Source organism: Festucalex cinctus, chromosome 15 (assembly GCF_051991245.1).
Source record: "Festucalex cinctus isolate MCC-2025b chromosome 15, RoL_Fcin_1.0, whole genome shotgun sequence".
In the NCBI taxonomy this organism is placed as follows: Eukaryota; Metazoa; Chordata; class Actinopteri; order Syngnathiformes; family Syngnathidae; genus Festucalex; species Festucalex cinctus.
This window is the reverse complement of record NC_135425.1, coordinates 892,562-907,394: the sequence shown is the minus strand read 5'-3', so window position 1 is coordinate 907,394 and position 14,833 is coordinate 892,562. Positions and strand designations below refer to the sequence as shown.

Here is a 14,833-nt window from a genome sequence, read left to right as displayed (position 1 = left end):
CCCGTCTCCTCACGCTGACGCCTTAGAGCTGGTGAGGAAAAAGGGGAATTTCTAACCCTTTAATTGGAGAGTCGATCAGGACATATTTCCCGATTTAAGTCCTGCGGGTAAGCGGAAGTTGACATGTGGCGCCCAGACGTGGGGCTCGATTGACTCATTTTTGTCAAAATCGGGATCGATCGAGGCCCAAAACAGGAACCCGAGTAAGTGCGGCTCTGAGCGGAGGGCACAGTGCTTGGAGCTGATAGCGAACTCGCTGATAAATTGTCATGTCATACGACCCTGAGCTAACACAAAATAGTCTCTTTGATGAATAGTGTTTCATGGAAAAGAGCTTCTTTAATTGTGAAAATCTAGTGTGATTTTTGAGTTGAAGTTGATTGGACTATTTTGTGTTAAAGAAACGGTGACTGGCTCCCCCAGGAGACTTGCACTCTAAAAGAGGTTGAGTGTGAGAAGGCCATTCAAAGTGAATGGGCTTTAACAGCGACCTGCTGCTCTGGTCAGCTGTGAAGGTACTGATAGTGTACTTGGCAGAGCGCGCTGCGCCCCGCTTTCCTGAGGGAGGGGCTGAGTCAAGGGGTGGTTCAGGCCAGCCCACAAAAAGAAGGAGGGCTTGAACAGTTAGAGTTAATGTTGAGAGGCTGCTCGGAGGGAGGCAGTCTCTTCTAGGCTTGTGATGTTAAACTATGGTTTGCGCTATTTAGGCTTTCCATATTGGGTGCGGTTGCCCATTTTATTGGTTTGTTATCTCAGGTATCCATTTGTAGCAAAACTACCATACTCTTTGCTTAGTTATTGCGGGGTGCCTGAAAATATTTATAGTCCCTTTTCTTGGATAGCGGACTCAGTGTCAGAGGCTGACGCTGCAAACCTAACCCTGATTCCCTGTCTCTTGCCTTTTCTCCTGGAGTTTTTGGAAAAATTTTAAGTTTTCGGTTCCCGACAGGAGTGTCCATTGGCACAAGAAGAAAGTCGTCGAGAACCAAGGAGAAAAGGTAGGGGTTTCCACTAGACTAATGTTCTAGTGGAAGCAGTCTTTTTCGGTTCCTGACAGGAGTGTCCATTGGCACAAGAAGAAAGTCGTCGAGAACCAAGGAGAAAAGGTAGGGGTTTCCACTAGACTAATGTTCTAGTGGAAGCAGCCTTTTTCGGTCTCCGACAGGAGTGTCCATTGGCACAAGAAGAAAGTTGTCGAGAACCAAGGGGAGAAGGTAGGTGTTTCCACTAGACTAATGCTCTAGTGGAAGCAGCCTTTTTCGGTTCCTGACAGGAGTGTCCATTGGCACAAGAAGAAAGTCGTCGAGAACCAAGGGGAGAAGGTAGGTGTTTCCACTAGACCAATGTTCTAGTGGAGGCAGCCTTTTTCGGTTCCTAGCATACGTGTCCATTGGAACAAGAAGACATCCAGATCCCGGAGAAGAGAAGCGGGAAGGATTACAACCGACCCGAAAGGACAACACACCCCACCGTTTGAGAGAGGACATCCGCCGACGAGTAAAGGTAGGAAACCCGAAGGCGGTAGTCCCGATAGAGGTAGAGGCAACGTACACGGGTACGGAGCTGAGTAGCCAGGAGCTAAAGTACGTTCCTGAACCCAAAGCGCGCGGGGAAGGCTTCGGAAATAGATAGCTCCACTCCTACAATAAGAAAGCAAAGCGGGCTATAGAACACGCTAGTGAAGTAATGGAAAGAATAATAGGGAGAAATGGGAGGGGAAAGCCCCCCAGCCCTACAGAGGGGGTAGCAGGGTTAATGCCTGCACCCCATCCTCTAGAACAACCAGATATACCAGTAGTGGTTATGCTACTGGGTGAAGGTGTAGATCGATGGCCACCAGGAGCAAGAAGGCACCTGGAAATAAACAACCCTTCAATCCGTCCTACCGACCTCGCAGCTGAGGTGGAAAGGTCGGTGAAGGAAACAGGAGTGTTTGTGAGTGAATTTCCCGAAATAATGGGCATAGCAACAGTAGTGGTAAACCACCCCCAAGAGGGATGCACCTCTGGGACGGTGGGCCTTTGGGTCCACTGGTGGACTGTGTTGTTGGATGTGTATAACGTAGTGGAAGTAACTAGCACCGGAGTCCAGTGGGACTCTACGATTAAATCCCTCGCTGAGAAAATGCAGAAAAGGGTGGAATTAGCAAATCCCAAGGGGGCTGAAGAATTAAGCTTCAACCTCTGGGAGCAGTCGGGATTTGATCAAAAGCAGAAAGAGTTACAAAAAATGCGGAAAAGGCCAGCTGAGGCCGTTGGTGAAGAGGGCTTTGTTGATATGGGCTCATGTGTCCATGAGGAGGATGCAGGAGCATCAGAAAATGGAAGCCCAGGAAAAATTGTAAAAATGACTCCCCTGATAAGAACGGCGCCCCTGGGTGGGCTGCCGGAGGAGACAAAAAAGGTTTCAATCGGGAATGGTGTAATATTGTGCCACTATGTGGGAAGCCCCTGGCAAATACGGGGGGATGCTATAGTGATAATAACAGATAGATCACTAAAACCGCATAGTAAAGCGCTTGGAAACATTTTAAGGCAGGAAGCGGGACAAGAATATGAATTAGAGGTTAAACAAGAATTACAAAAAGATAATCAGCGGCCAATAATAGCGGCAAAAACTAGTGGCGGGAACACTCCCTACGGCATGATAATACACGTGCCAGGGACAGAGTGGAACCCCAAAATCGATCAGTCACAATATGCGGACGAGATGGCAAAAGCATTGGAGAGGGGGGTCGACAAAGCGTTAGGAGAAGGAGCGGAGAGAATAGTGATGGCTGTAAATTGGATTAAAACTGGAAAGATGCAGTGGCAACTGGCTGAGTCCATAGCAGTAGCAGCGTTCACTCTAAGAGCTAAGACTCCTGTAACAACACCATCGGGAGTAGAATTTGTGATAGTAATATCAAAAAAGCAGAGAGAGGAACGAGTTAAATCAGTGACAGACGAGATTTTAACCCGTACTAGACAGATGGATCGTGAACGACGCCAGCTCCAGCAATCAATAAACGGAGAACCCAGGGACTCACCCCAGTCATCATCCCCAGTTAAAACATCTCCCGTGCCTCTCCCGGTAAGTGGAAGGAAGTCAGAAGCTGCCCGGGAGGTGGAAGACGAAGAGCAAGCGGGACCGAGCAGACAAACCCCAAAGGGAAAAAACAAGGCCCCAAGGGGAACGGTGACCTTTAGCCCCGTCACGTCTACCCCTGGAACAGCACGGGAGCTCTTTCCGGGACAACCCCCCATAACGCCGGTGCCCCTGCCACAGGTTTTGCAAAAAAGGCATATGGGAAATGTAAACTCGATGGGACCGTTAGCGATGCCAGGAGATGGGAGCGAAGAGGAAGACGATGAAGAGCAAGCTCCTGTTTCGACCGCGATTGGCGCTAACCCCGCTGACGAAGACCAAGACTCAACCTCATCAGAAGATGACCCGGGCAACCCCGGCCAGAACCCGAAAATAGTTACAAGACCAGTTAGTAAAAGAAAGAAAAATCCTCAACCTACGTTTGACGTGTACCAATCCTCAGCAAGGGTAGCTAGAGATCTTAACCTGGGATGGATCGAGACAAAGGATGGGCGAAGAGCTTACGTACCCGAGGCAGGGCAAGTAGATCGCCCCTATCCACCTGCCTGGCTCAATAAGCTAGATAGTAAAATGCCTCTAACTATGCGAATAATTTATCGCGAGGCTATTAACATTTTACAGGCTCCGCCATATACCACATTATTAATTCACCAAGACCTGACTAAGAATTTCAGGGATGGCTACGTGGCGGTGGCACATGATTTTATGTTGAGAAGGCTTAAAAAAGCAATAAATAATAAAGCAAAATGTGAGCTGAGAGCCGACGATGACCTAAATTCAGGTTCTGATAACGATGGAGCAGCGGTTACTGTAACGGTACCAGCCGCCCCAAGAACCTCTTTGAACCAACAGTCCCAATATGTGACACAGCTGGGATCAACTACAATAGTACCAAACCCAGTACCCCAACCACATGACATGGAGGGGGAGGTGCAACAATTTAAGACCTTGAAGGAGTTGGTTCGCCAAAAAGGTAGGCTAGAGACAGCTAAAGAGTATTTAGTTGAGACATGGCCTATGATTAGAGACGCCCCAGGAGGAGATGGTGCTAAGAAACTATGGCTTCAGTACATCATCGCGAGCCCTGTCGGACCAAACGAAACACCACAACAGGTCTACGAAAGATGGGTGGACGGCGAAGATGAGGATGAAGATGCCCATATTAGCAGGGCTAGAGAGCAACTCAAAAGGGACGTTTTCACTGCTAAATGTGTGGCACAAAATTAAGGAAGTTATATCTCCAAATAGGTATATCAAAGTGCTGCGGATGATTGTCAAGGACAGAGGGAACGAAGCTGTCTTTGTGAAAATGGCCCCAAATAGCACGACGCTGAAGATTGAAGCCTCCGTTAAGAAGTGGGATCGCCTAACTAAGCATAACGCTGAGAAAAGGAGAACCGGACCAGTCGCTAGTCGCACCCGAGGGAGCGAACAGCAGGTCCAGCAGGGAGCTCAGCAACCAGTTCAGACTGTCCCCTACGTGAGACCTCAGCAGCAGAGAACGAACTGGAATCAGAGACAGGCCACCCAGCCAGGACAGCAGACGAGGCCCCAACCAAGACAACAGCCAGCAGTGCGAAGACCAGGTCCAGCATATATGCCCAAAGAAGAATTTGACAAACTGAACCCAGAAGACAGGAAGGCCTTCCTCGAGGCTCGCAAGGCTGCAGCCTCCGGGGGGCCTGGGAAATAATGGAAACAAAGGCACGGGTCACCCTAGAAGGGGTTTACAGAATAGGGGATAACCTTTATGCTAAGGTAGGGGGAGTGCCCTATTTAGTAGACACAGGGGCCGAGGTGTCCATGACCCGTAGAGCCTTAAAACGAATCGGACACCTAAAAGTAATGGTAGCTGATGGCTCGATTGCCAAAATGCCGGTAGGGATTTGGAAGGGAATTGTGTGGGTGTTAGGACCATACAATTTGTTGACATTAAAAGATGCAGAAGAAATGAAGATACCTAAAAATAAAAGGCAAGTTGCGAAAAAGAGATGGGAAAAACTAAAACCTAAATTAGTGAAAGTAGCCCCTACAAAAATAATACCCGACCAAGAATGGTATAAATCAGTAGATGTATTTGCCGTAAAAGCCCAACAAATCCAAGACAGTGTATTAACACTGGAAGGGAAAAAGAAATTAGGTGAAATTCTAGACAAAGCCGCCATCGCACATTTTAAGAATGATTGCGGTGATTTAGGCGCAAATTATGTGCATATTATAATTGGGGGGGTACATCCGCCAGTGAGGCAATATCCCCTCAACCCCGGAGCAGTGGCCGAAATGGAGGTAATTGTAAAAGAATTATTAGCACTTGGCATTATTCGTGAAGAACTAAACCCTATTACCAATAGCCCAATTCAAGCTGTTAAAAAACCTGAAGCGGTAGGAGGGGGATGGAGGCCAGTCATTAACTTTAAAGCTCTAAACCGCCGAACGGTGGCTAACCGAGCGAGCCTCATAAACCCCCAGGCGTCTTTAAAAACATTAAGAGTAAAGAAGTATAAATCATGTATTGACCTTGCAAATGGATTCTTTTCCCTGAGAATTGCCAAAGCATCACAAGGGAAAACAGCGTTTACGCATAAAGGAAAAGCATACGTTTGGCAGAGGTTGCCGCAAGGATATAAGAACTCCCCGAATGTATTTCAATCAGCTGTCTTGCATATTTTGGAAGGTCTCCCAGTCACAGTTTACATCGATGATGTGTTCATCGCTAGTGACACGGAGGAGGAACATTTGGAGATTCTGCAGGCCGTAATTGAACGAGTGACGGAGGCAGGATTAAAACTAAATCTTAAGAAGTGTCAGCTGGCCAGGTTTGAGGTAGATTACTTGGGATTCCAAGTGTCTGAAGACTTGGGGCTGTCGCAAGCGTATCGAGAGAAAATAGAACAGATTTTGCCTCCAACGTCCGAGAACGAGCTACAGAAAATATTAGGACTGTGTAATTATGTTCGAGATCATGTTCCGTATTATCAGAAATTTGCGAGACCCCTTTATGCCCGATTGCGTAAAATTCCTAACGAAAAGAAAACAAAAGATTGGCCTTGGTCAGCTAAAGACCAAGAGAATTTAGAAGGGCTCAAAAACGCAGTAAAAAATGCTATACGCCTCGAACCGAGAAGCTTGGAAGTCAGGTTGGTTGCCGAGATACAATGTGATGAAAATAATGCGATGGTAAGTGTTAGTAATGAAGGTGCCGGCTTAGTGACACTATGGACTTATATTATAAATAATGTTGAGAAAAAGTTTCCCCAGGAGGAGAGAGAATTAGCGGTTCTTGCTAAATATTGGGGAACATTAAAAGACCTAGCCCAGGGACAAGGCATAAAAGTTGTTACGCAGAGTCAAGTACATCGATACCTGCGTAAAGACACACTAGAAAGTACTAAAGCGACGAATTTGAGATGGGGGAGGTGGGAAGATATCCTGCTTGACCCTGACCTAGAGATAGGACCAGCAAAATCCATATCTAAAAAACAGGCGAAAACTGTAAATAGTGAGGAGAAACCATATGAATGGATTCTATACACTGATGGATCCAAAAAGGGTGAAGACCAGTATGCCCACTGGGGCTTCATCCTGAAACACAATGGTAAAGAGATATGCCGCAGGAAAGGTCAGACTCCTGGCAGTGCCCAAGCAGGAGAGGCTACAGCGGTGTTAGAAGGATTGTTGGAGGCCATAAGATTACACGTGAGTCGAGTAAGACTTATAACCGATAGTCACTATTGCGCCCAGGCGCTCAAGGAGGACTTATCCATTTGGGAAGAAAATGGGTTTGAAGGAGCGAGGAGTAAAGAAATTGCTCATGCTGAGTTATGGAAGAAAATAGCCGAGTTAAGGTTAAATATGACTATCGATGTTGTTCACCAGAAAGCCCACGTCAAGGAGGGGGCTCACTGGAGAGGAAATGATGAAATAGATAAATACGTCCAAGAGAGAAGATTGGTAATTGTAGGAGCAGAAAAATGGGACAATACCCCCAAAGGAGGAAAAGTGGTCCCAGATGAGTTTGTGTGTGAGGTGACTAAGGCCGTACATGAAGCGCTAGGCCATGGAGGTGCCTTGCCCACAAAGAGAGAGCTGGAGAAACTGGAACTTTGGATCCCAGAAAAGAAAATCCGTTCAGTTATACGAAATTGCGAGTTGTGTAATAAGTATAATGCAGGACGCCGAGGGCAACGAGTGGACGGATTGACGATTAAAAGCACTGTTCCATGGGCATCAGTTTGCATGGACGTAGCAGGCCCCATGGGAGTAAACGGCACTAAAGGTGAGAAGTATCTTGTTGTGCTTGTAGATTCGATGTCAGGACATTTTGGATTAAAAGCGGTACGTAATGCGAATGCTAATAGCGTACTAAAAACACTGGAAGAGGGTTGTATGTGGTTAGGCATACCGAGAGAGTTAAGAACTGACAATGGAACTCATTTCAAAAACGCTACAATAGACGGGTGGTGTCAAAAGTGGGGAATAATAAGGACTTACTCTCCGCCTTACACCCCTCAAGCTAATGGCGTGGCTGAACGAACCATTGGCCTAGTTAAAAGTTGGCTCGGGAAAAATGCTAATGGAAAAGAATGGAGTGAAAAATTGGTGGAGTTGGTCAAGGACTTGAATGGGAGGAGCAGAGCAGATAGACCTTCCCCTTCAGAGGAATTAAACCAGCGCCCCTTTGTCGCTCCTGAGGTAGGACGAATGCAAAGTACAGAAAACACTCAGAAAGGAAAGTGCCCATTTCAGGTAGGACAGAGAGTGTGGATAAAATCTCATGGTCCATCTGATAGCCAGGCAGTAAAAGCAAAGTATGACCAATCTGACATCATTGAAGAAGTTTTAGACAGAAATACAGTGCGATTAAAAAAGAAGGGACTCCAAGGGGTAGAGCAGCTAAAACCAATGCGAGTTAATTCAGCCTAAAGCTAAGGAGTAAGACAAATAATTAAAAGATGGAACAAGCCACTCCGGCCTTTGTCAAGCTCGTTATGGTGAAAGGAGCTGTCATCGTGCGGAGGACTGAAAAGGAAATAATGGTTGGTAGGGCATTTAATCTTTGGATAAATGCAATAAGAGGATATATTGTTAATAGAGTAGAAGATTTTAGTTGGCAACCGGCTATCTTGACCTGCATAATTTGTAGTGGAAGCGAAGAGTCGAGGAGCCAGTGGAATGTGGAACAGATATCCGACGAAGGCTGGTTGGACGAGCTTAAGCCGGATTTGAGCGAGGTAGGCACGGCTAAGATATTTGAAATACAGGTATGTGGGTATTGTAGAATAAAGAGCCTACCTAGAATAAAAGTGCATGTTCAGTGGGATTTAGCCCCGCAAGAGAATACAGATGCACAGTATTGTAAATGTATGTGGGATGGAGAGAAGGTATTGTATTGTCAACATTGTTGGATGAGAATGGGAAGAGGTTCACTGATAAGAGCTGGGGAAGCCGAAGGGTGGCAGCTAACTAGAGCAGAGACCCCGATAAGGTCGCTGAGTTCCGATTTGCTGACCTATTGGCCTATGGAGATAAACGAGAGGACGTGCGACCCGAGATTTCAGGCGCTGCTTTACAACAACTGGCCGCCAGAAGGAGGTGAGTATCGCCCGGCTCCGCTTATTGTTGGATCGGAGGCGACGCCAACTCTAATATATGTTGAACCTAAGTGTGTAGTTGAACCAGGGGTACCCTGGGCCACAGTAATCAATGGTGTGTTAGCCCGAGGGGATATTCCAATGGAAACATTACCTGACGTCCCACAAGAAAGGGTAATAAATATTAGTAGTATGTGTAGTAGTAATGTGTTAATGTACGCTACATTGGATAAAATGGAATATAAGGCTAAAACAGCAGTAGTAAGGGTGAGTCCAGTGGTGTCGCCTCAACAAGATACGAGGTCTGACACAGGATACTGGATAAAAGTAAAAATAATGATGGCCATGAAACCTTATGAGGGTATATACTCATTGGGAATGGAAGTGTCAATGAGTACGGAGGAGGAGGCCAAGCGGCTTCACCCCAAATGTATTTTTTATGGGGAGTGCCATAGTAGTGCACAGATAAGAATGTATAGTGGTAGAACCTATAGAGATGAAAAGAGTGAAAAAATAAGGCCTAGTGGTAATGAGAAGATGATGGCATTAGCTTAGGTGGCCACAGAAAAGCTAGAAAAACTTAATGCGAGTTTATTAAGTGAGGGAAGGCTCGGGCAAGAACGAGTGACCCATGTCAGGGGAAAATCTGACCTTAGAGGTCGCCCAAAGGAAAAATGGTGTCAAGGATGTCCATACCCGGGTTGTACCGGTGAAGGACATGTAGTCGGCGACCACAAAAGACATTGGTCGCTACGTGGATGTCCTAGTTTTAACGAGGCAAATCCATGTCAGTATAAATCACCTAGATGGAAGGAATTGGTGAGAAAGTGTAGAAAGGCCCCTCATTCCGTTTTTCCCCAGGAGGAACAGATGGAGATGGGTAAAGTATTGGAAACTCCAGCCGCGAGGTCGAAGGCGGAATGGAGGGAAGGGCCAGACATGATGAAGATAAGTGGTCAAAAGATCAAAAAAGCTAGGAAAATTGATTATCAATAAATTAAGAAGGGAAAAAAAAAACCCCCGCCTATTTTAAAAGAAAATAAGTTTTTGTAAAAAGATAAGATAATGGTGTAATGAAGGCCAACCCCCAAGAAAAGGAGGAGGAGCTAATGAGATGTTAAAACGCAACAGTCCTTAAAGGACAAGACCAAAAGAAGAAAGCATGAAACGGAGCTACGAGATGGAGGAAGAGCAAGGTTGTAGCAAGCTAGTAATACTAGAGCTAAGCTCTAGTACTAAGCTAGAAGACCCACCGGACACAGTTGATGAACAACCTAAAGCTATCAACCGCCAGCGACAAAATTGGAGGTATGGAAAGGTTTTGATAACTATCAAACTTTGTTTTATGGTAATATTTTTGATATATTATTTGATGAGACAAAAATCTAGCATCGCTAGCACAGCCCCGATTAATCCCCTCGACCCAGTAGAAATACGACATGGCACCACTAAAGTAACCAATCAGACGTGCTGGAAGGTGGAAGTGAAGCATGTATGTGAAGAATGGAGAAGGGAGAAGGGAGCCTGCGGTGCTGGCGAGGAAAAACCCTGTGGGGTAGAATGGAGAAGGGAGAAGATAGCAGTAATAAATTCCTATCTTCGCACCTTTAACAGCACATATTATAATGAAACCCTAGAGGTCTTGATAAGAAGTACTATATATCCTGCGAAATCAAAAAGCAAGTGTGCACATCCAGTGATTCTACGAGTTGATAACACAACAAGCGACTTTACAGTCAATATTACCTTGTTATGTCTGGAGAAGCAAGAACAAAGAATCATCAGAAAGAACTGGGTCCAGATCGGGAAGGAAGAACCTGCTTGGTACTTCAACGAATATTGTGCAAGACTACCAGATGCAACAGGTGGATACTGGTTGAAGACAGACCATGACGCCTCTGACTTTACCTACCCGGCGGCCCCACGGAATGACACCTGTACCGAATTTCGCCCGGCATGGGAACGATGTTGGAACTGTATAACCTTTCGGTGCGAGGAGCCAGGGACCAACGGGACCACAGATTACTTGCCAGGTACTCCTACTCCATCATCAGGTAGGTCACCTAAATTTCTTAAATTACGTCGGTTTGTAAAATTTAAAAAGCCTGTACCAATACCACAGAAGAAATTAGTAATAACGCGACGGCCAGGATGCAAGTTAATGTTAGAAAAGGCCCAGTCGTATAATAATAGCCATTGTGATTGGAATATGATGAAATATTGTTTTGAGCCCTATCATATGTTTTGTTATGCAGATGAGGGTAATAGAATTACACTCTCCGATATAGGGCTTAGGGGTGATGTAAATTTAATCCTGAGTCCCTTTATTAGATTATATGCCGGAAATGCATTAGATCAAAAGAAAATAGGAGTGAAACATGAAGTATGGCTAAATGATTCCTTTCCATGGATATGGAAAAGAGATACATATATATTGAAATCAACCTTTAATAAAACTTTGGGAATAAATGTGTTAAAAGTAGTATGGGCACGGATGTGGGCTCAACGTATTCCTACACCGGATGATTTATATAATGTCCCAAAAGGGGATTTTGATAAAATTGACCAATGTGTAGCATTGAGAATGTATAACAGATTGCATAGGAAGGAGTGGATAAGTGGAATTTCACCACGATGCCCCTTGGTGGAGACAGGAACGCCACCTTTGATTCATTGGATATATAACTGTACAGGGTTGAACACAAACCTAACGATTAAAGGAGTGCTCCAAGCATGGAAAGAAGGACACACGAGAGATGAGAGTAAGACGTGGTGGGGGCTCAATAAAGATGAGATGGTTCAGGATGTGATACCTTGCTTAGGAGAGTCGGAGAATTATTGGATTAAATACCAATATATGGCGACGGTGTACTCTAAAGAGAACGATATTTGGCCTGACATTGAAAGACCAGCCTTATATGCTAATCCAAGACCATGGGAAATGTTGTGTAAGGGGGGAGAGTCCGTGAAAAATTTTAATGAATGCACAATTGTATTAGCACGTATACCCTGTTATAAAGTCTCCCGATTTCGGAATTTTTGTAATGTACGTTATTGCGATGAGAATTATGCCAACTATGAGGGGGCAGTATGGATCAAGGATAACAGTAATCAATGGATCCGGAGTCAAGCTGCAGGTAGAGAATATTGTACGCGATGGGACAAAGCTCATGACTTATCCAAAATGGTAGGATTAAGAATGATCCCCAAGCCTCCTGACTCTATTATGCAGATCTTAGAAGGTCACGCATTTAGGAAGACCCTTTGTAAAGGGGATATAGTTACAGGGTTTGATTGGCTGGGATTTAATAAAATTTATGGCCCTGGCACATGCCACGAACCTGCTGAAAGATGGCTGCATTGTGGACACAGTGACGAATATGATCATAAGGGGGAACATGTATGTACTTGGTATGAGAGAATAGGATTGGCAATAAAAGGTGTAGTAAAAACTGTGGCCACTACAGCCGGGGAAGTTGTAGAAGATGTAGCAGAGACGGCGGTTATTGGGATAAGTACAGGGCTGTATGGTTTATAATATGATGTAGGACTATGGTTCCTGCTAGTGTCAGGAATTGTTCTGTCAGCAGTTATAGCTGTTGCAGTTATCAAAAGAGGGATTTTGGCATTATCTACCCACCGAAATTATAAAGAGAAAACCTCACCAAATAAGGTTAAAGCTCAGTTATTGGCCAACGAGCTGCAGAAAAAATGGGGGGGCCGACTAAGGGGAAATTATTGAGAAGTGGGGATGGGCTTCAGAAAAGGGCGGGATCGATCCAATTATAGATAAGACGCCCTAGCCCTGACTTCCTCACTTCTCACTGAAATCTTTTGGCGGAACAGTAATCAACAACTAACCATGGCTTGTAATGCTTTGGGTGAAGGTATCATTGGAAGACCAGGCGCCCTTCAAAACGTGAGTAATGAAGTGGAATATTGGATAATTTTTATAATATGGCTTTTTTATTGTTGTGTCGGATATAGCGAACAACTAAGTTAGTAGTGTGGGGAATAATTTTAATTCTCCTTTGGTTATGTCTGGTCGACCACTTGGTTTTAGTAATTTGGGTTTTTATCTATGTATTTTTTTTTGTGCATGCCAAAGGAGATGGGAGGAGAGAGAATAAAGTTGAAGCTTGCTACGTGGAAAGTGCCTCCTTCTTCTCTGCCCTTGCTACAACACTACACAACACTTTGGTTCTGTCAGAGAGAGATTGGCAGAGAGCATGTACCCTGGCACACACCAGTTCTATTAATACACGACTTCAACTCATTCAATTTAAATGGTTAATGCGGGTGTATGTGACACCGGTAGACCTACATAGGTATAATGTAAACATTCCGGATACTTTTCCAAAGTGTGTGGAACATAGGTGTACATTACTACATTGTATGTGTGTTAAAAAAAATCGATTCGGCAATATATCGCGATATTACAGCACGTAATTCTCGAATCGATTCAATAGGCAGCTGAATCGATTTTTTAACATCCCTTATTGATGGAAAAATATTCAACAAAACGTTTAACTTTCACACCTTAAGCATGGAAGAATGTTATATTAATGGAACATTAAGCCTTAATATTTTATTTCAATGCTGTTCTAATATGAAAAAAGGTTACAACCTGTTTTTTAAATACAGTTGCTCACAGTTATAAAACTGAAGTTTGAGATCAATAAATAATAAATTTTCATACAAATCTTACAGTGTACATGTACAAGTTTACTGAATGGTATTTTCTAAATTTGAGTAAAAAAAAAATCACAACATTCGACTTGTAAATTCATATCGGGATTAATCGGTATTGAATCGACCTATGAATCGTGATACGGATCGTATCGTCAGGTACTAGGCAATTCACACCCCCAGTATGTGGTAATGTCAAAAAATAGTATTGTTTTGGAAGGAGGTTAAAAATGTAATGGAAAAGATTATCCTTAAATCTGTACCAATGAATCCCAAGTTGTTTTTGTTTGGCCTCTACCCTGAGAGACATACCTTTTCTCATAATGATCGGACGCTTTTGGACTTGTGTTTGCTCAAGGCCAAACGATGCATATCCCTTTCTTGGAAGAAATGTTACAGACCAACGTTGGAACAATGGAAACGCCAAATGTTAGAAACTCTTCCATTAGAAAGAATTACATATATGGTGAAGGGCAAAAAGGACACATTTGAAGAGATCTGGAAGCCTTTTATTTCATTCATAAAGAAATTATGATGTTAAGTAGATTGGATTTATGGTTATTAAAATTGTACAGGAATATTTAGTTACTGTTATGGGTACTTATTTTATTTTTGTTGATTGTGTAAACATTGTATGATATCCTGGCTCCTATTTGCATTGTTTTGGAAAAAAAAACACATAAAAACAGTTATGGAAAAAAAAAATACATAGAATTGACACGTGTCTCACATAAAAAAAAATAAAAAAAAAAGTAATGTGATCCGCAGCATTTAAGCACACCTGGAAATGATTTATCAGATTTGAGGAGAACCTGATGACACTCAACGAGAAACACATTGTTTCCCTCAAATAAACTCATTGAGTGAAGTTCTGTCTGTCTGGAGATTCCTTTTTCTGGTTGTTATACACAAGTTCCTGCTGCCCACCAGCACATTTCTCCAAAGTTTATGTAACCCCTTCAGACGCGCATTTTTTCAGCTGGTCAAAATGTATTTATTTTTGCTTATTTTGACACTTTCTCCCTCATAAAAACAACATGGAAATGTTTTGTTTACTGCAAAACTGATGTTTATGTACAGCACTTTGTATACAGCAACGCCTGTTCTTAAAGCGCTTTATAAATAAAGTTGAGTTGAGTTTTTAGTTGTTTTAGTGGACACCAGGATAATATGGCTGTAATGTGTTTTAAACTTGCAAAGTTTATATGCATCATCATCATGCAAATCAACTTGTGATTGTGATTGGTTATGTAAGATCCAATCATGAACCAGAAGTGCTGATATCATCCAAATTTTGTGTTTTATTGGTTTCGACACGCAAAAAATGTCATATCCACTGCAACTATGGGTCTGAAGGGGTTAATTTTTAACCATTTCATTCGAAGATTAGAGTTCCACTAATTAGTGAATGGGGTGTGAAGTGCCCAACCAGTGGTCAGGATTGAACTCATTTCAAAACAAATCAG

The 14,833-nt window shown here is 43.7% G+C and overlaps 1 protein-coding gene across 3 annotated transcripts in view; it reads right to left on the bottom strand.

Annotated features, from left to right (window-relative positions):
* Positions 1–14,833, bottom strand: part of mapkap1 (MAPK associated protein 1) — a 313,550-nt gene that overhangs the window by 177,354 nt on the left and 121,363 nt on the right. The window lies entirely within an intron of this gene.